The sequence below is a fragment of the Rhinopithecus bieti genome, unplaced genomic scaffold (assembly GCF_001698545.2).
Source record: "Rhinopithecus bieti isolate Rb0 unplaced genomic scaffold, ASM169854v2 scaffold_33650, whole genome shotgun sequence".
Classification (NCBI taxonomy): domain Eukaryota; kingdom Metazoa; phylum Chordata; class Mammalia; order Primates; family Cercopithecidae; genus Rhinopithecus; species Rhinopithecus bieti.
The window spans coordinates 186153-208502 of record NW_016814816.1 but is presented as its reverse complement, the minus strand read 5'-3'; the positions used below and the strand labels follow the sequence as shown (position 1 = coordinate 208502).

The window sequence follows — 22350 nt, the reverse complement described above, 5'->3', positions numbered from 1 at the left end:
AGCTCCGCCTCCCGGGTTCACGCCATTCTCCTGCCTCAGCCTCCCGAGTAGCTGGGACTACAGGCGCCCGCCACCTCGCCCGGCTAGTTTTTTGTAGTTTTAGTAGAGACGGGGTTTCACCATGTTAGCCAGGATGGTCTCGATCTCCTGACCTCGTGATCCGCCCGTCTCGGCCTCCCAAAGTGCTGGGATTACAGGCTTGAGCCACCGCGCCCGGCCCAACTGACCTTAATGAAAACGCATTCCTCAAGTTTTTGAGAACCAATCTGAGTGAAGAAAACCTTTTGAGAATATCAAATACAGCCTCTCAGTAAAGGGCAGAAGCACAAATAGAATACAGTTAGATAACAGAAAGCTGAGAGGTTGACCTTGTCGTGTGAGTTATTTACAGATAAATATACCTTATTTACTTATTCTTCTAAGTTAAAATTGAAACTGACAAAATTGGGCCTTCTTACTGCCCAGTAGAGCTATGAGAATTTCTTTACTGATTGATGAATACCGTGGATATTTAGTCCTTGACTCACCTCTCCTGCGTCAGTACTGTACACAATACAAATTTGCTTAAGAAACCCTTCCACCCTACCCTACAAGAACTTACAAAATTCTAGGTGAGGTGAAACATATCTGCAAATGAAATGCAGTATAATGACTCCCAAATATAGAGGTATGTGCAGGAGTTAGAACCAAAATATTAATAAACTAGTGTGGTATGGATGTCCAATGAATCAGATCAGATGCCAGCCCTGAAAAACTGTCCTGCCTGTCCTAAAGCACAAGAGTGGAATATCAGTACTGGTTACATATAATGTGCTGCAGGATTGCATATTTGTATATTTTAGTAATTATTGATTCCACTGAATAATCATGTATAGGTAATGGGCTAATCTATCTTCAGTTTTGAATAAAATAATGTTTCTAACATGAATTCTCTGTAAAAGCTTTTTTTTTTTCTCTTTTGAGATGAAGTCTCTCTCTGTTGCCTGGGCTGGAGTGCAGTGGCACGATCTCGGCTCACTGCAAGCTCTGCCTCCCAGGTTCAAGCCATTCTCCTGCCTCAGCCTCCCGAGTAGCTGGGACTACAGGCATCCGCCACCACACCCGGCTAATTTTTCTTGTATTTTTTTAGTAGAGACGGGGTTTCACCGTGTTAGCCAGGATGGTCTCGATCTCCTGACCTCGTGATCCGCCCGCCTTGGCTTCTTAAAGTGCTGGGATTACAGGCTGAGCCACCGCGCCCGGCCTTTGTAGAAGCTTTTTAAACAGAAGTTTAGATAAGCAGTGGGATTAGAAAAATCCACATGAAAAGCCTTTAATAAATGAATGAATTCACCATCTCCCTTTCCCTTCAGTATGAGATTCCAGTGTCCATGTCCTCACCCATGAATGGGAAATGAAGGTGTGTGTTAAGTATTAAAGTATAACAGGAGGAAGATCCTAGGGGTACTGCCTTAAACTGGGCCAAACTGCTTCTTTTGTTCTTCTGCCCACAAATGTTTTCCTTCATACTGTAAGAAATGCTCCATTTTCTTAAGTACCTAAAACATTCAAAGATTCATTTGTGTTAACAAGCATTGTCTTAAAAAACAAAACCAGAAAATCATAGTGCTGTGTTTCCCTAAGTGTGGTTGAAGGACCACCTAAATGAGATTGCCTGTGGGGGAGACCCTGGAAATATCTTTCACCAAGTACCTCAGGAAAGCCTAATGTACATTCAAGCTTCAGAATTAATGAAGAAATTACTTTATTTCCATTATGTAGCCAACATGTGTTGCAGTTTAATAAACTGACTTTTTGTTGGTTTGTTTGAGGATAGTTAGGCAGTTGTGTACTTGGGACATTTTTGGTGGATTTAAGGCCTTGATGGATTTAGGACAGAATGAGATCCCTGGGTGTACGGGATCTCCTTCAGTCTCCTTATAAAGTTATCTCCTAATAAAGTTATCTTGATGCCCCAGGAAAGGTGCTCTCCTTCCTTCTGTTGCGCCGATCATCTCTCCATTTCTCAAAACCAGAACTCCAGCTAAAACGTACTCACACAGTGGGCTAAGTCAGTGACTGTGGCTTATCTAGAAAACTACCTATTATGCTTTTGTTTCAGTGAAATACTTACTGTGAATTTCCAGCTGACTGAAATGCAAATATGCTTTAGAACCCTAGCTGGTTTAGGTTGAGTGCAGGTGCTGAAATAAGGACTTTATCTTGCGTGCCTGCTTTGCATTTGTGGCCAGTGGAACTTCACTTGAGGCTATGATTTCTCTATTTTCCTACTTTTTTCTGATTTCCTGTGAAATCAAAGCTTTCGCCTTAGGCACATCCATAAACACTCATGCAATTTCAGCTTCTCCTCTTCCACCAACTTTTCTTGGCCTTACAAATGTATTCAGGATGTTTTCGTCCTTGAAATAAATCTGTCCTTGTCTCTACTACCTTCTTTCTTCCTCCTATAAATAAGTACCTTGAGTAACTGGATCATAGAAAGGGAGTGATCCCAGAAGTCGGTTGAGCTGAGTGTTGGATGCAACTCTTTCTTGAAAAATCCTTCAGAACTTCAGTCATCACAGCTAGACAAATTCTAGAAGTCCCTCCAGTTCAAACCTTCCTCTGGGATGAGTTTATATTTATCAAGACAAGCTACTTTCAATGCCTCCTCACTCCTTGGAGCCTAGGTTTGATTTCTGCCACCCAACTGTGTATTATACTGTAGAAGTTTGTAAATTATTAGCTAGTTTCATAATTCAGTAGGTTTTTTCTTCATATTCACTCAACACTGAAGAACTAGTGTTCTTCTTTAGATTCTTTGACACTACCAATACCAGTTGTCATCCTTAACATTTTCTTTTTTTCGTTTTTAAACATTTTAAAATAGAGTTCACAGACATACACAGAAGTAGATTAATACCCATGTACTATCATCAATCATTCTCAAAAATTGTCAACATTTCACCAGTCTCTTAATACTATTTTTTAAAGAAAAAATCATTTTGTTCTCATAACATTTCCATCACCCTCCAGAATTCTCTTGTGCTGTGCTTTGTAATGAACCCCCCTCCATCCTCCAACCCCAGGCAACCTCTGACACGTTCTCTATCTTTATAGTTTAGCTTTCTCCAGAATTTCATAAATGAATTTTATGGTATGTATTCTTTGGAGTCTGGCTTATTTCACTTAACAGAAATACAATTCAGATTCATCCATGTTGTATCAGTAGCCTTTTTCTTTTTATTGCTGCATAGTAATTCATTGAATGGATATACCACTGTTTGTTTATCCATTTATTAGTCAAAGAAAATTTCAGTTTATTATTTTGAGTAACTATGAATAAAGTCACTGTAAACATTTATGTACAAGTTTTGGAATGAATATAAGTCTTTCTCTTGGGTTAATATTAAGGGTAAAGTTGCTGGGTCATATGCTAAGCATATGGGATTTTAATAAGAGTTGTGTTGATCAATTTAGGAGAATTGATAACAATATTAAGTTTTCCAAACCATGAACATGTTATCACTTACCATTTATTTAGGTTTTCTTTGATTTCTTTAATTTGATGTTTCTGCATAGATGTATAAGAATTTTTTTCTTGTTCTTTGAGTTCATCAATTTAATCAGGATTTTTCTTGCTATTGATTGTTATGCATCAGATTTTCTTACAATTTTGTTTTCTCAGTCTATAGAGTCAGTAGGAAATTATTTTTTGTTGTGTATTTGAATATGTTACTTTTTCTTTTGTTGAATCCTGTACTTTAGAAAGACCAATTACCCTTGTTTAGGATCATCTTTGCCCTCCTTTTTTTTTTACATATATATTGCTTTAACCTTTATCATTTTCATTTGAATGCTTCAGTTTTTCTTCTATACCTAGAAATCACTGCTTGACTCTGAATACTCTGTTTCTGGCTGTTTCTGATTTATTTTTTAGTGTGCTAATGATGCTTCGGTCCTCAATTTGTTTCATTGGTTCTACAGTCTCCCATTTCATTTTATTCTTTTATCATTTTATGAATACATGTTTTTAACTCAAAACACTTCTGGAGAATTTCCTTTTGTTCCTTTAGTTACCTTTTGTTGTTCTTGGTTCTTTTTTGTCTTCCGGGTCCTTTTTGCTTTGCTTTCTTTCCCCTTACAGTTTATTTGTAAAGTTTTCCAGTGATTTTTTTTTCATCAAATGAATATTAGGGCACCTCTAGTCAGACCACATACTTGCTGTGATACAATTTGGGTGCTTTGCTGTCTCTTTCCCTCAGTATTTTTGAGCCAGTTTGTTTTTTCTCACTGAGCAATAGTTTGAGGGCTGATAACTTCAGTTCATAGTAATTTTTTCCTGTAGCCTGAGGACATGAAAAGTGAAGGAAAGAAGAATTCAGGAACCTGCGTTGTATTTTCACTTTTAAGTAGTTTTCAATATTCATACCAAGATTCATTCCACCTCATAGGTTGCATCCCATTCCCTTTAAGGCATTTTTATCTGTTCACTAGTATATGGAGTTTCCATAATCAGAATCAATCCTGTTGTTCCATTCACCACCTGGAGAAAAAAAAAAAAAATAGGATTGTTAGTCCATTTGCTTCTGCTCCGATGTGGGGTTGCTTGTGAGGATTCTCAGGCTCTTTTGCATCCCCAGTGCAGCTGGAGGAGGAGGCCATGTTGGGTTAGGAACCCTGCCATATCGTAGATGCCACTGTGCTCCCAACCCTTTCCTGGGCCACAGTGTTTTGCAATTTAGAATATTTGTATGTAGCCCTTCCTTATTTGGTTGCCTCTCTGAAATTTTGTGGGCAGTTTTTCTTTTGACCATTTATTTTTCTTTTTTCTGTATTTGCAGCTGCTACCAATACCAAAGTAGAAGCTCCCTTCTGCAGCTCTCTGACTTGCTTCTTCATGTTTGTCCCTGGATTCTCTTTCTATTTCCCCAACATGGGTGTTCCCTAAGGGGCCGCCTTCCTGTGAACATAAAGATGGCAGTTCACAAGCCAAGGAGAGAGACTGCAAACAGTTCCTTCAGCCCTCAGAAGGGACCGACCCTACCAACACTTTGGTTTTAGACTTCTAGCATCCAGAACTGTGAGACAATACATTTCTGTTACTTTTTTTTTTTTCATCATTCTTTTTCTTTTTTTTTTGCAGTACTTGAAGCTCCTACCAGGCAGCTTCCTTCTGCACCTTTCCGGCTGTTGCTGCTTTAAATGTCTCAGCTGCGCTTCCTGATTCCTAAACACCAGTGTCCCCTAAGTGCTACCCTTTGCCATGTCTCCTCCTATATTATTTCTCACAGAGATTTAGTCTGCTCCCACGACAATGATTGCTTCTCTTTATAGGTAACCCTGGCCTTAATCCTGGGCTCCGATTTTGGATTTTTCTTCAAGTTGAGTGAACATCTTCACTTTGGTGTATTAGTTTGCTACAACTGCTGTAATAAAGTGACATAAACTAGGTAGTTTAAGCAACAGATATTTATTACCTCATAGTTCTGAAGATGAGAAATCTGAAATCCAAGTGTTGGTAGGGTTGGTTCTCTCTGAGGGCTATGAGGAAAGGATCTGTTCAGGCCTCTCCCCTTGGCTTATAGGTGGGTGTTCTTCCTGTGTGCTTGTCTATGTCTGAATTTCCCCTTTTTATAAAGACCCCTGTCATAGTGGATTAGGGACCACGCAATTACCTCATTATAATTTGATGACTTCTGGAAAGACTCTCCAAATAAGGTCACATCCTGAAGAACTGGAGGTTAGGACTTTAACATGCAAATGTTGGTAAAACACAATTCAATCCGTAACACTTGGATATTTCCTCATACCACACATATTTCTTGCTACATGCCAGGCGTTGGTCTAGGCCCTGGGAACACGGAGGTGATGAGGCTCAGTCTCTTTCCTCTTCATGAGTAGAAAACATAAGAATAGATTTGCAATACTGTATACAGGAAGTGCTCTCATAGATGAGAGATTCTTTTGAGGATACCTTAGTGGCACACCTGGCCCTGACTGGCTGAATCAAGAATGACATCTCAGAGGAAGTGATGCTTATGCTGGATCCTTCCCAGTAGGATGCAATAGTGTGTAATTGCTCTCCCTGCTTTTAAACCACACCCTTAGTTACCCAGCCCTGGATTCCACCACCCAGTCAGTCTTTCCAAAGCATCACTTTGATTAAGACATTTCTCAGTTGAGAAACCTGTAATGACTCCTCATGGTCAACAGAACTAACTCTAAAAAGAAATTATTTAGCCTGGCTGGCCTTTGGTTCCTCCAGAATCAGGTGCCACTGCTGTAATCTACCTTTCCTGTCTTGATCTTCCTGTTGTTTCCATCGTTAGCCCTGTATGTTGCCAAGTGTAGCAACAAACATTTTGGAAACACATCTGCAACTTTTCATAATCTCATGAAGCCAGGATTTTTGTTTTGTTTCCTACTGTATCATTGTCACCTAAAAAAGTATTTGGCCTATAACATATACTTCAGAATATTGGTTGAATAAGCAAATGAATTTTCTCTACTTGCAATGCAGGCCTCTCCTTTCTCTCAGCTGTGCACATTTTTGCCCTATTGAAATTTTATTCTCAAGGCTCAGCTCATGTATCCTTTCCTCCATTAAACGCCTTTCTTCTAGGTCACGTGTGGATACAGATGTGACTCTTCATTCCTAAAGACTTTTGCAGTCAGTGTGAACTGTTTGCATGCCCCTGCATTCTGCTTTGCATTGTAGAAATCTGAGTAGGTACCTTTTCCCTGCCAGATTCAGTTGTTTGAATTTAGGAATCATATTTTAAAAATAATATTGTGTCTTGCTTAGCACTTCTTGTACAATAGTAGATGCTCAAAAGTTACTTTATGTTTGAAGAGAAAATGAATGAGAGGAGTATTTTGTATTTGTTTCAAAAAAAGTGGGGAAGAAGGCCTAAGAAATGGAGCATTTGGTCTGTCCCTCTTGCCTTCCCTTATTTTTCTGAGTTTACAACATTTTTAAATTCATTCAGCAGATATTTATTAAGCACCTGTTCTATTCAAGACTAGGACTATTCAAGTCCTAGCGCTTAAATTACAAACAAGAATTAAACTGCCTTTGGGGTACTTATCACTTCTTCTGATAAAGAGACTTCCCAGTTGGTCCCAGTGGTCACTATCATCTGTACAGTTTTTAGGATGCTTTTCTTTACTCACATTTATTCATCCCAGAGTCTAGACTCTTTGCACATGTTGAGGCTGCCTGAGAGTAGGGCCCTTGTCTTTATCCTCCCATTCCGCACTGCCTAGCACTGAGCTTATACTTGATGGTGACTTCAGTGGGTCCTTTATTTCACCTAAAGATTCTCTGACTCTTTTCTAAGTTTGCCTTGTCTCTGCAATTATAGAATGCTGAGTTAGGACCAGAGACTTAGGAAGGATACTGATTATTCAGCTTAGATTGAGAGGCCCTCTATTATCAATAAGAGTAAAAATAAGCGCAGTAAGTAGCACAATGTTTAGCACTCGTGCTAAGGTTTTTACATGAATTGTATTTGCTAGTGGTTCCTGTTGCTGTATCACTGGCTTCTAGGACTCCTTCATTTCTTACAAGTTATCATGTAAACTAGTTGAGGTTGGTGAGTAAACATCTAGTTTGTTTGCCTCTGCTCAAACTCAAGAGTCATGATTATACTGAAGAGCTTGTGCCAAACAGAAATGCAATCTGAATTACTTTGGTGGGTCATGCACATATGTTATCCTTTCTAGAGGCATTTAATTCTTAATAAATCCCTTTATGAAGGGAAAATGAGGAAGTGAAAATTGAGATGAAATAATGGAGTAGTAGGGAGTGGAAAGGATGGTAAAAATACTTGTTTGAGGTTCTGTTTGACATGGAAATGACTACTCTTAAACCTGATTGAAAGACAGGCCTGAGTTAATTCATATAGAAAATGTGGTAATATGTTCTATTATTGGGGGATGGGAAACATCTATTTTATTTAAATATGTTGTATACCTGTCAGAACAACATGAGTTCATGGAAGTGATAAAACAACAATTACAAGTAGTAGCCCAACCCTAGGCTCTCTGTGTTTATAGGTTTATAGTGTGTTATCTGTATCAAAGAGACAATGGCACAAGATACTTCTAAATAGCAGATATAAAATTCACTAACAAGTCTTATATGGTGTTGCAAAGTATGTTTATCAGGTATACTTAACATATTCACTTATTGATCATGCTTTGTTTAAACGAAAATCAAGATTAATTTAGCCTGAGCACCTATCAGAGGAAAGGTAGAGATCACTTGGATAGGCTCAGGCTGTAAGCTTCAGTTTATATTTGAAAAGACACTGCAGGGTAATCTCTGTGTCACGGCTACAGGCAGCATTGTCTCTCGACCTTCCTTCTTCCATGTGAGCTAACCACTCTTCTTCCTTATTCTGGGATTCTCCTTCCTCCCTGAGGTCATGTGCTTCCGTTTGTGACTTACGGGGTGGGATGGGACGGTAAAATATAATGTAGATTAACAAAGAAATCACTGCAGTCCCAGTGTTTTGTTTTTTGTTTGTTTGTTTGTTTTTGTTTTTTTTCTTTTTTTTTTTTTTTTTTCAGTGCTTGGTTTAAATGTTGGCATGTGATGCAATTCTGGGAAGGAACATTTAAGGGCCTCTGGAGGAGCATTGAGAAGGATTTTGAAGCTCCTAAAAAGAAACACAGAGAAAATTCTCTTTCACTGCTCTAAATAAAGGTATATGAGAATGTGCTATTTGGAATGGTTGCTACTATCTTTTTCCGTAAAAACAACAAAAGAGAATTTTGCCAACTCAGGAGAACTCACCTATCTTTGGACTTCTTATACCATGAGAAAACATATCCTCTTACTGGTTAAGCCATTTTGAGTTTTCTGTTACTTGCAGATGAAAGCATCTTCCCTGATTCTGTAACATTGCCATTTGAAAAACAGAAAGTTAGGTGACTAGTATCTTTAACGTTTCTCCATCAGTTTTGTTTGCCTAAATTACAAGGCTTATGGTCTAATTTTCTGTAATTTACTAAGATATAAGATACAGTAGGTAGTGATTTTCTCTTTCACGGATACTTAAGAACTTTAAGCAATCGTCCCTGATATAAAATGTTAGTTTACATCCTGGATATATGTGCTGATTCAAACATCTGTCCCCATATTTCACATCTCTCATGAGTTCTTTTGAAACCCCAGATTAATCTTTTCCAGCATTGATTGCACCTCCTATTCCTGCCCTTCTTGACCCAGAAGCCTTATCATTCCTGAGTGACCTTTTTTTTTTTCCCCCCAAGCCAAACTGTATCCAGCTTTATTAAAGATACTTTCCATAAACAATCATGGTATTTCAGGCAGGACATGGGCAGACAATTGTTAACAGTGTACAACAACTTTCAAACTCCCTTCTTCAGTGGACTACCAAAAATCAGAAAGCCACTATAAAACCCAGTGAAGTCTTCATCTGATGCTCTGAACAGGGAAAGTTTAGAGTGAGGGTTGACATTTCACATTTAGCATGTTGTTTAACAACTTTTCACAAGCCGACCCTGACTTTCAGGAAGTGAAATGAAAATGGCAGAATTTATCTGAAGATCCACAATCTAGAAATGAAACCACTGCTGTTTTGACAGGTGGCATCACTGGAAAGTCCAGATTGCCTGACACACTAGTAACCAATGACTAGCGGTCAGGTCCCAACAGATGTCTGGGCTTAAGGGAGTTAAGTCTGTGCTGAAAGATGGAAAGGGAGAAGAGGACATAAAAACAAATTTCTTTTTCCATACCACAAGGCTTTTGTGCCAAGGTGGCCATGTGTGTCAAAGTCAGGGACTTCCTCCTCCTGGGAACCTAGAGGAAGTCTCTCAAAACTGGAAGGGAAAGGTGTTTTCCCCACATCAATCCAGCTTTGAGACATTCTATTAGTGACATATGCCCCTTCCCCCCAAAACAGCAATGAAGTGTTCTGTGTGCTGACAACATAGCTTAAAAAAAAGTAAAACAAAATTCTGGGCCGGGCACGGTGGCTCACGCCTGTAATCCCAGCACTTTGGGAGGCCGAGGCAGGCGGATCACAAGGTCAGGAGATCAAGACCACGGTGAAACCCAGTCTCTACTAAAATACAAAAAATTAGCCGGGCGCGGTGGCGGGCGCCTGTAGTCCCAGCTACTCAGGAGGCTGAGGCAGGAGAATGGTGTGAACCCGGGAGGCAGAGCTTGCAGTGAGTGGAGATCGTGCCACTGCACTCCAGCCTGGGCGACAGAGCGAGACTCCGTCTCAAAAAAGCAACAACAACAACAACAACAACAACAACAACAACAAAAAACCCCACAAAATTCTGCATTTTTATAAAACCTGATAAAAAAATATTATTTCAAACTGTACAGTCACCAGAAGTACACAGTTATCAAAAATGCACACACTTCACTTGGCATCTCCAGCACCTGCAGCTTTCTGTGCCTGGTCTGTTTTGGCATCTCCATTTTCTGCATGGTTATTCCCCTCCTTGCCAGCATCAGTTTTCCCTTTTCCTTTTGGGTACCTTCTCTCCCTTCTTTGCAGGGGCCTTTTAGGCTTGGGCTCTGGCTTTGGAGGAGCAGGTTTAGCAGACAACCTCGCAGATCTTCTCTGTGGTTCGTCCTTCACCTTGGCTTTATCTCCTTTAGCATCCCCTTCAGCCTTTCTCTTGGGCGTGGTGGCGACGGGGGCGGGACTTAGGTGCTGGACGCGAGATGCAGCCTGCGCAGGTTTTGGTTTGTCCGGGGGTCGTTCTCGCCTCTTCTTCTTCACACTGCTCCGACCTTCTTTAACTGAATCCTTTGTCACGTATTTTATGCCTGTTGCTCATGTTGTCATGGGTGTTGTCATGTCTGAGAATGATTTATGAAGCTTTAAGAAAAGATTCTCAAACCTGGGCCATCAGAATTTTCCCAAACATTAACTGAATCCAAATCTCTCTCTGGGTGATTCTGGTTTTCAACCATGTTTAAAAACCACTTACATAAGGGATATAAAAGAAAAATTGTACTGACCCAATCCCATATCTAAAGTAAATGGGTTTAAATCTCACTTGACAAACTCACAAGTCTGTATTAGAGTCCTCCAGAGGGACAGAACCAATAGGATATATGTATATATATAAAAGAGAGTTTATTAGGGAGAATTGGCTCACAGGGCAAAGTCTCACAATAGGCCGTCTGCAAGCTGGAGAAAGAGAGAGAAGCTAGTAGTGTGACTCGGTTGAAGTTCAAAAGCCTCAAAACTAGGAAAGCCGACAGTGCAGCCCTCAGTCTGAGGTGAAAGACCTGAGAGCCCCTGAGAGGCCACTGGTACAAGTTCCCAGAGTCCAAAGGCCAGAGAGCCTGGAATCTGACATTCAAGGGCAGGAGGAGATGGAGCAAGTGTCCTGCAAGGGAAGAAAGAGTGAACAGACTCAGCAAGCTGCTTATCCTTCCTTCTGCCTGCTTTATTCTAGTTTGTTCGGTTTTTTTTCTTTTTTTTTCTTTTTTTTTTTTTTTTTTGAGACAGGATCTCGCTCTGTCACCCAGGCTAGAGTGCAGTGGCACGATCATGACTCACTGCAGCCTTGACCTCCCATGCTCAAGCCATCCTCCTGCCTTAGCCTCCTGTGTAGCTGAAACCACAGGTGTGCGCCACCATGCCTGGCTAATTTTTTTATTTTTATTTTTGTAGAGATGGGGGCTTACTTTGTTGCCTATGCTGGTCTTCAACTCCTGGGCTCAAGTGATCCCCTTGCCTTGGCCTCCCAAGTGCTGGGATTACGGATGTGAGCCACCACACCCAGTACTCTTTAGGGTTTTCTAGTTGTAAGACCCTACAGGGAGACACATTAACTTCTTCCTTTCTGATTTTGGATGCCTTTTTATTTCTTTTTTGCATAATTGCTGTGGCTAGATCCTCCAATACAGTCTGCCTTTCATATCTGTAGGGGATTGGTTACAGGACCCTATACCAAAATCTGAGATTGCTATAGTCCAGGCCAGGCACAGTGGCTCATGCCTATAATCTGAGCACTTCAGAAGGTCAAGGTGGGAGGATCACCTGAGCCCAGGAGTTTGAGACCAGTCCAGGCAACACAGTAAGACACCCATCTCTACAAAAAATAAAAAATTAGCCAGGCATTTTGGCATATGCCTGTAGTCCCAGCTACTCGGGAGGCTATAGTGGGAGAATTGCCTTAGCCCAGGAGATTAAGGCTGCAGTGAGTTGTGATCACGCCACGGCATTCTAGCCTCGGTGACAAAACGAGACCCTGTCTCCAAATAAATAAGTAAAACATTTTTTAAAAGTAGAATGCTTAATGGTATAGTACAGTTGACCTTCCATAACTGAGGATTCCACATCACCAACAGTGGATTGAAAATATGTATAATTGGCCCTCTGATTCCATGGATGCAGAACCCATGAATATGGAGGGAAGACTACTATGTTGAATAGAAGCGAGGGCTCAACAAAGAGGTCATTCAAACACACAGTGAGATGGTTGCCACCCGCAAGCCAAGAGAAGAGACCTCAGAATGAGACCTTATCTTGCTGGCACCTTGATCGTGAACTTCCAGCTTCTGGAACTGTGAGAAATAAATTTCTATTTTTTAAAATAAAAAACAAAAAAGTGGTGAGAGTGGGCATCCTTGTCTTGATCTTAGAGGAAAAGCTTTCAACTCTTTACTGCTGAGTATTATGTTAGCTTTTATATATGGCCTTTATTGTTTTGAGGTTTCTTCTAAACCGAATTCATTGAGTTTTTATTATAAAAGGAGGCTGAATTTTGTCAAATGCTCTTTATGCATCCATTGGAATGATTATGTGGTCTTTGTCTTCCATGTTATTAATGTGGTGTATCACATTTATTGATCTGCATGTGTTGAACCATCCTTGTATCCTAGGGATAAATCCCACTTGATCATAGTGAATGATCTTTTTATGTGCTATTGAATTTCATTTGCTGGTATTTTCTTGAGGATTTTTGCCTGTGTGTTCATCAAGGGTATTGGCCTGAAGTTTTCTTTTCTTGTAGTGTCCTTGTCTGGCTTTGGTATCTGGGTAATGCTGACCTTATGAAATGAGTTCTGAAGTATTCCCTCCTCTTCAGTTTTTTTTGGAAGAGTTTGAGAAGAATCACTATTAGTTATTCTTTAAATGTTTGGTAGAATTTAACAGTGAAGTTTTCAGGTCCTGGACTTTTATTTTATGGGAGGTTTTTGATTACTGACTTGATCTCCTTACCCACTATTGGTCTGTTTAGATTTTCTCCCGCTTCATGATTCAATCCTGGAAGGTTATATGTTTCTAGGAGTGTATCCATTTATTCTGGGATATGTTGGTGTACCATTTTTCATAGCAGTTCTTATGATCCTTTGCATTTCTGTAGTATCAGTTGCAGTGTCTCTTTTTTCATTTCCAATTTTATTTGTTAATACTCTTTTTTTCCTTTGTCCAGCCAAAGGTTTGTCAATTTTTTTGAGCTTTTTAGATAACCAGCTATTAGTTTTGTTATCTTTTATTGTTTTCTAGTCTTTATTTCATTTAGTTCGACTCTAATCTATATTATTTTCTTGCTTCTGCTGACTTTTTCTAGTTACTTGAAGTGTAATGTTAATTATTTATTTGAAGTTTTTTTTCTTTTCTATTATAGGCATTTAAACTTCCCTCTTAGAACTGCTTTTGTGGCATCCCATACTTTTTGGTAAGTTGTGTTTTCATTTTCATTTGTCTCAATATTTTAAAATTTCCCTTTTGATTTCTTTTTTGACCATGAGTTGTTCAAGTGCATGTTGCTTACTTTCCATGTATTTGTGAATTTTCCACTTTTCCCCCTGTTACTGATTTGTAGTTTCACACCATTGTGATAAGAAAAGATGTTTGATATGATTTCAGTCTTCTTAAATTTGGTAACACTTGTTTTGTGGCTCAGTATATCATCTGTCATGGAGAATGTTCTGTGTACACTTAAGGAGAATGTGTATTTTGCTGCTGTTGGATAGAATGTTCAGCACCTGTCTGTTAGGTTCATTTAGTCTAATGCGTACTTCAAGTTCAGTGTTTCCTTATTTATTTTATGTCTTCATGATTTATGCAATATTGAAAGTAGGACATTAAAGTCCCCCTACTATTGTTGTATTGTAGTCTCTCTCTCCTTTCAGATCTATTAATCTTTGCATTATTTTTGGTGCTACTATGTTGGGTACATATATATTTATAATTGTTATATTCTCTTGATGAATTGACCCCTTTATCACCATATAATGATCTTATCTTTTGTGACAGTTTTTGACTTAAAGCCTATTTGGTCTGATATAAGAAAATAATTATTTTTTTACAGCTTTATTTTTATTTCAAACTTTTATTCCTTGGGGTGGTAGAAAACTATTTTCGTCAGCTTTAATCTCTAAGCACCTCCCCTCCGACCTCAGCAAGTTAAAAAAGCTTATGTAGTATCAAGGTAATTGGGAGGAGGAACCCTTTAATCCTCCATGTTCTCTGTCTACATTGCCATCCTTTGAGATATTCAGGGTCCCATCAGGTCTTTGGCCACTTGTACTTGCAGATCCGAAGAGATACATGTTGTTTCTACTTTTATGACTCCTTCATTTTCTATGGCTCTTATGCAATACTTCTGTAAGCCCAGAAAATCTGAAAGGTTTCTCAGTTAATTTAGAAACTTTATTTGCCATGGTTGAGGACACACACCTGTGACACAGCCTCAGGAGGTCCTGACAACATGTGCCCATGGTGGTCAGGCACAGCTTAGTTTTATACATTTTAGGGAGACATGAGACATCAATCAGTGTATGCAAGAAATACATTGGTTCGATGTGGAAAGGCGGGACAACTCAAAGCAAAGGCAGGAAGACTCGAAGCAGGGAGGGGGCTTGCAGGTCACAGATAGGTGAGAGACAAAGGATTGCTTGCATTCTCTTGTGTTTCTGGTTAACAAAAGAGGTAATCAGGAACGCATTTATCTCAGTGAGCAGAGGAAAACTTTGAAAAGAATTGGGGGCACTTTTGCCCTAAGCAGTTCACAGCTGCTTTTCCCTTTAGTGATTATGGGGGCCCAAGATATTTTCCTTTCACACTTCCATGCCTATTGGGGGTGCTCAGAAGTCCTTATACTGCTCTTGCACCAGACTGGAGTAAAAGAAACTTTCAGTGGCTGCCTAAAGTCCAACTGGCCACCTGTCCCAGCTCTGCCTAGGCAATAGTACCTGAGCTCTTCTGTTCTTGCCTCTCGTTTTCCTACCTGGCACTTCCTCAGGGCTTATTACCTTTCTCTCCGGGATCTGTACTAATTCCTTTCCTCGGACTCTCCTTCCCTCGAGCCTGAAGGATGCTTTTCCGTGCCAGGACGCATGGGCACCTCTTGTCTCTACCCTGTGTTCTGTATGACTAAGTGCCTACGCTTTTGTAACCCAAAAGCTACGATAAAACTTTCTTTGCTTTCTGCTGTTCTCTTTTATTTCCAAGGCAGTGTTAACAACCTATTCAATGGAGAGAAATGGCAAAAAGAGAATGGAGGGTGATAAAATACCAAGGAGAAATGTGGGTTAATAAACATGAACCATCAAAACAAAACACAAAATCCTGTGTAGTAGGTGGAATGGACATGTATTTTTGCTTCTGTAATGTGTGTGTGTGTAGTATGTATATATTGTCGCATACACACATGCGTATATGTTACAATTAACACATTTGAAAATTTGTCATTTGAAATAATTTTTCACTGAGACTGTTCCACATTCTAGGTTTGCTTCCTTTTAATTGGAGTTATAATAAGTGATAATTCCAGCAGATAAACTATTCTGCTGGAATATATACATCTAATGAGTGTTTCCTCAAAAATATCCACCTCAGCCTACTATATATCTTTTCCACTAATATTGCCAAAGCCCCAAACATTTCCCAAGTTTTTTTGGAATTGTTCTTGTTTTATAAACCATGAGCTGAAAATGTCCGTAGTGAATTACTTTCTCATTAAACCCAGCTTTATTCCCCATCCTTTCCCACCTCATTGATAAAAATATAGCTTCACTTGATCCATTTGCCTCTAAACCAACCTTAACTTTTGATTAGTTATGAACTTGTTGTATAGAAGCAGTAAGCCAAAATTTTCCTGCTTTAAAACCATTTAAATGAAATTCCGAAAACTCTGAAGTTGATTTTAAAGAAAAGCTCAAAAATTGTTTTAATGACTGTATCACTGACACAAATGTATAATTGCCAAAGTGATTACTCTGAAGCAAGCTTTTATTTGAATGAATACATGTTGGTAGCTTCCTTTAGAACAATAGTTCTCAACTTGGGAGGATTTTGCCCCACAGGGGACGTTTGTCAATGTCTGGAAATGTTTTTGATCGTCTCAACTGGGTAGGACTTGTTCCTGGCACTTGTGGATGGAAGCCAGGACTACAATAATCAGGACACTTCCCCACAACTAAGAATTGTCTGCCCCCAAATATCAATACTGTCGAGGTTGAGAAATCCTGCTTTAAACAAATAATTACTTTATAGTCATCCCTCATGTTTTGATATACTTCAGAACTTCTGGTCACTTTCCTTCAGCCTCACGCCCTCTTTGAGATTTTTGTTTCTGCTAAAGTATAAAGGGTAGGGACAAGACTGGGGAACCAGTTCCAGTGAGAAAACAGATGAGGAAGGGAATACTAGGAAATGTGTAGAGTAGTATCTAGGTGGAAGTTTCCCTAGCAACCTTTGATTGCTTTTTGATGGATTTTTCCTGCCTAAGATGGTGGGAGTAGAAACTTGGGGCCTCTGATTTTCTAGGGTCATAACCCAGAGAGAGACTGTCTGTGCAATACTGTTACCGCACATGGGTCTTTGTTCTTAGAGCTCCCAAGGTAGTGGCGAGTGCTCCCAAGATGGCAGCAAGCCTTTTGTTCTCTGACCTGGGGTTCTTGGCCTCACGGATTCCAAGGAATGGCACCTTGGGCCACGTGGTGAGTGTTATAGCTCTTTTAGAAGTCATGAGTCACAGAAGAGAACCGTGGAACCTAGCGACTAATGTTCAGCTTGGTTAGGATGAACCTGGGCACTTAACCGTGCAGGAACAATGGCAAGCCTTTAGCCCGATGGGGAGTGGCAATGGGCGCCTCACTGGATCAGAAGCACAGCCGACACCCTGCAGGATCCGTAGGGGTGGAAGTCAGCAGCCAGTCCGCAGTGTCAGCGTTCAGCAGTGGTGGATGGCGAGCGAAAGCTCAGCTCAAGCTGGAACAAACACAGACCAGAAGAGAGTGCAGTTGCAAGATTTAATAGAGTGAAAACAGAGCTCCCATACAATGGGAGGGGACCCAAAGGGGTTGCCGCTCCCAGCTCCAGTGCCTGGGTTTATATCCCGATCATTGTCCCTCCTCCTGTGCTCTCAGGCGATATATGATTTGACTGTTTCTTTACCTCCTGCTTTTAGCCTAATTTGTATTTTAGTGAGCCCTCTTTACTACCTGATTGGTTGGGTGTGAGCTGAGTTACAAGCCCCATGTTTAAAGGTGGGTGTGGTCACCTTCCCCAGCTAGGCTTAGGAATTCTTAGTTGGCCCAGGAAATCCAGCTAGTCCTGTCTCTCAATACCTTCCTCTTGGAGAGGCTTTCACCACCTTGTGGGCTGTGATCCCACTGCCCCATTCTGACTCACATCTGGACTTCCCTGTCCCTATCTAATCAGTCACACTTAGCTGCCTTTGCCTTTTTATTCTCCACACTGCTCTTGCTCAACAGTTTCTGCATTTGAAGGCATGTTTCTGATCCGTTCTTTATTAAGCGTTTGTTATTTCTGCGGAATAGCTTGATTTGCCCTGTACCCTTCTCCTCCCTTACTGTGTGCAAGGGTAAAGTTTCAAATACCCCATCCCCCATATGAGGCCAGACATAGCTTTCCATAGGAAGGTTAGCTGTTTGGTTTTTACCTGTAGTCCGTAGTTCCACCACAGAGTTCCATCCCTATGTTGGTACCTTCCTGCAATTCATTTCAGAGTGTGGTCCCTTGAGCAGCATCTGTGGCTAGCCAGTTTTATTCTTCCAGGTTTGTCCCTGATATCTGATTCCCAAAGCAGAGATCAGTGGGGAGGCCAGATCCTCCCAAACTTCAAAAGAGAAAGAGAAAACCATATGGCTGTGTTCCTGGATTAAAAGCATGCCCTAGAAAATCATGTGCTGGTTCTACCACTCCTTTCCCTCAGGCACAGTGTCTCCAATGTCTGTTGCAGAATTAGAATAAATCTATACATTTGAAAGTTCACCTGGAAATGGTTGGCCATGATTTCTGGGCTCTTGTCTGGTACTTCCCACTGCAAGCACCTCTGAGGTCCCATCCTCATCTGAGTGAATTCCAGCAAGATGCTCTCCCAGAGTTCTGCCTTCTGATCACTGTTGAAATAGACCTGAGCAAAAAGGACAAAGTGATGAGGGGCCCAAGCACACTGTGTATGTTCTGGTATTAGGTCTACATCATGCTAACATAGGCAGCTTGTGGCTCTGAGTAGTCTCTAGGTAGGTTGTCCTATGGGAAGGGATTTCTGCTCTACAAAGAAGGCACATTTCTCACGTTTGAACCTGACGTCTTTAATTTGGGTCTAAAGAGGCAAATTAAGTCACTTCTTTACCAAATGACTGAGTTGTCATGTGATACTATCAAAATCAAGGAGCAGTATTCATGGAGCAGTTGCAGGCGAGGGGAATGAAACACCAGCATCAGGACTCGAGAGTGAGCTCCTGTTTACTCTACTCCTGCCACACATTTTTCAGGCTTTTGGAGGCAGGCTGAGCTCTGACTGTGAGCCTTAGCTATTTCTCTGAAGTACCTCTCTTGTTTCTTCCACCCTTAATGGAGGGGTGGTGATTTTTCTACTGCCTTATAATCTAACATAGCCCCAAATTCTGGGCCACTGCTTGCTTGTGATTACCTTCCTCTCAACCTCTCAATGTCTTCATTGCTGAGCTCTGATCTCTAACAACTGCTAAAAATATAGTCAGGTAGTGTTATGGTACAACACCTTTTTTTTAAGTCTACCTTCTTTTTCACCATAGTGGGCCCCAGGACTTGGATATTGTATGCAGCTAGCACCTCTTTATTGTAGTCTTACAAGTAAATCATTTCAGACAAGTCCTCCAAGAGTCCTCCCAGAAAAAGGACAAGGATCTCTTGCTTCTGTCCTCTGCTGCTCACTTTGTAGGAGGTCCACATCCCCTTAGCAGCAGGATAAGATATTACCCTGGTTTAGAATTTTAAGTCTCTGCTTCATTTCTTGGGTATCAGAAGTCTGTCAGATTAAAGCTCTTGAACTTTGATGTTTCCAGGGCTCTGTGGATGGTACCCCCAAACCCAAATCTTGTTTTCCTCTACTTGATTTTACTGTAAGCAGCAACATGTCATCCTGGTATTTGGTGCCTGCTAGCTTAGGACAGTGTTGAGCTAGCACTTTGAAGATGCTGGAGTTCAGTCTCGTGAGTCCATTTTTCTCCCTGTGGCTTCCAGGTCTGAGCAAAAAAAATTGTAGCAGTATTATCCTATTCATGAATAACCACTCTTTCTTTGAGAAATTGCAATCTAATGATCATGTTACCCCCAAATATGAGATGAGTTTCTGAACCTCTGTGGTATAACACCAACCTCTTTAACTACTGCATTGAGAGGTACAGTGGGTGCTTGTCCAAGAACAACCTGAACATCAAAGCTCCCTGTGACCCATCATGAAGGGCCTCCCACTCCTCAAACCCTTGATAGTATCTCTTCAGTCTTCTCATAATAGCTCAAGCAATTAACCAACTCCCTGCTCCAGCTCTCTGTTCCATGAAAAGTTTGTGTGGGCCATGTTTAGGCTATGGGGCACCTCCACTAAACTTAGGCCAGTGATGGTCAGATCTGGGATGAGGCAGGGATGCATCAAGGGGATAGGTTTGTAGATCATTTTTAGGATCTTCCTTCTTGTGCTTAATAGTCTGGTGAGCTTCATTCATACAAGAGCCTTGATTTTTAAGCCACTGCCAGATCTGAGCTTCTTTGCCATCAAATATTCTAAATTGCCTTTTCAGGTCCTAGTTCTGCTAACTAAAGGATATCTCTATCACCTATACACCTATACCACATGGAGCAAATTGCTCCCCCTGCTTTCTTTTTAGAGATGGGGTCTTGCTGTGTTGCCCAGGCTCAAGCAATCCTCCCACCTCGGCCTCTTGTATAGCTGGAACTACAGGCATATGCCACCATGCCAGGCTTGCCTCCTATCTTTATGTGCCCATTGTCTAGCTATCAAGTCCCCATGATGAGTCATGGTAAAAGAAGGCAAAGATATGTCTGGGTCTAGTCTAGGGATATCACTATACTTGCAATATAATTCAGTTGTTAACAGTTTTCGAGATCAGTCAGTCCCTACAATGCAACACTGGCATCCAGTCCATCACTATCAGCTCATAACGAAATTCTCAGTATTTTGTGTTCACTTCCAACAAGGTAAGGGGATCAGGTTTTTCTGTCGTGCCCCATCCCTGTGCAATTGTGGATGTTCCTTCTTTTCTGGTGGGCCCACAAATGTTAAAGACTATGGACAGGAAAACAGGTTATCTACAAGCAGTAGATTAGTGAGAGAGGAGTCCACACTCCAAAAAGCTATGGTTACTGGATCTTTTTCATACCTCTATAGTCCTTCATCTCCTGCTGGCTTTGATAACATCTACTCCTGCCTCATCCAGTTTGGGTTCTTCCTCTCTCTGCCTTTCCTCCTTCCTTCATCTCAGTCTTGTGTAGCTTTTGGGATTGGAGAAACCAGCTTTCTTGGCTGCCTGTGAATATTTCTGACCTGCATTAGAGTGTAGTTTCTTTGAGTCTTTGTGCTTTGGTGAGGACTGGGGAGGGGAAAATGGCCTATGTGGAGCTAGTGAAAGAAGAAGAGGAAAAAATCGCACAGAAACAGAATAATACTTTGAAATGTAACACTGCCACATGGCTTGTAAAACTAGAATATTTCACTCTGATTCTGAATAACTTAATGAACATTATTTCAGTACTTTAATTTTGAGAATAATGGGTCAAGGGCTGGTATATCTGTGGTTAAGATGAGTGGGAAATGTAGCTTTTTGTGTGGTCTAAAACACTCATACTAAGACAACTGGAAGACCCAAAGGGAAGAATCATGCAATCTGTTATATGCTAGCTCTTAAAATAAAAGTAGTAGAGTTTTTTCTAGATTTGTTCCATAAACTGCCATTTAACTGTACCAGGTAATGAGATGGCCAGATATTTTCCAATTAAATTGGCACAACTTAAAATATATATATTTTAGATTTAGGGGGTACATGTGCAGGTTTCTTACAAGGGTATATAATGTGTGATGCTGAGATTTGGGCTTCTATTACCCTTGTCACCCATATAGTGAACATAGTACCCATAGGAAGTTTTACAGACTACGTCCTCCTCTCTCCTTTCCTCTTCCTCCCCCACCTTTTTAAAGTCTCCAGTGTCTAATCTTTATGTCTGTATGTACCCATAAATTGGCACAACTTCGCTCTCTAAATGATAAATGACTGATTTTGGCTGGGTGCGGTTGCTCACACCTGTAATCCCAGCACTTTAGGAGGCTGAGGCAGGTGGACTGCTTGAGCCCAAGGAGTTTGAGACTAGCCTAAGCAACGTAGTGAAACCCGTCTCTACCAAAAATAAAACAATTAGCTAGGTATGGTAGCACTCTTCGGTAGTCACAGCTACTTGGGAGACTGAGACAGGAGGATCTCTTGAGCCTGAGCGGTTGAGGCTGCAGTGAGCCAAGCTCTCTCAAGTGCACTCCATCCTGGGTGACAGAGCCAGACCCCGTCTCAGAAAAAAAAAAGAAAATGCAAAAACTAAAACAAGAGGATGAGTTTGATTGAATGCTCATTCTTAAAAATCAGATTCTGTGCTTACAAACTTTACAAATATATATTATTTAATGTGGTCCTCAAAACAACTCTGTGAGTTAGTTTCTTTTATCTTGGTGGGTAATGAATGGCATTCCCATTTTACAGGTTAAGAAATTGAGCTGTAAACACATTCAAAAGCTAGCAGAAGGCAAGAAATAACTAAGATCAGAGCAGACCTGAAGGAGATAGAGACACAAAAAACTCTCCAAAAAATCAATGAATTCAGGAGTTGGTTTTTTGAAAAGATCAACAAAATTGACAGACCGCTAGCAAGACTAATAAAGAAGAAAAGAGAGAGGAATCAAATAGACGCAATAAAAAATGATAAAGGGGATATCACCAGCGACCCCACAGAAATACAAACTACCATCAGAGAATACTATAAACACCTCTATGCAAATCAACTAGAAAATCTAGAAGAAATGGATAATTTCCTGGACACTTACACTCTTCAAGACTAA

General features: G+C 40.6%; 1 protein-coding gene and 1 pseudogene across 2 annotated transcripts in view; one reads left to right on the top strand and one right to left on the bottom strand.

Moving 5' to 3' along the window:
* The window catches only part of ELOVL7 (ELOVL fatty acid elongase 7), a 103356-nt gene that overhangs the window by 36649 nt on the left and 44357 nt on the right, over positions 1 to 22350 (top strand). The window contains exon 3 of one of the 2 annotated variants that reach the window (XM_017852399.1): positions 13621 to 13671. The exons of the other annotated variant lie outside the window; for it this stretch is intronic. The gene's annotated coding sequence lies outside the window, so the exon portion shown is untranslated. The remainder of the gene's footprint in view (positions 1 to 13620; positions 13672 to 22350) is intronic. 2 annotated transcript variants of the gene reach the window in all.
* Positions 10305 to 10948, bottom strand: LOC108515467 (non-histone chromosomal protein HMG-17 pseudogene; annotated as a pseudogene).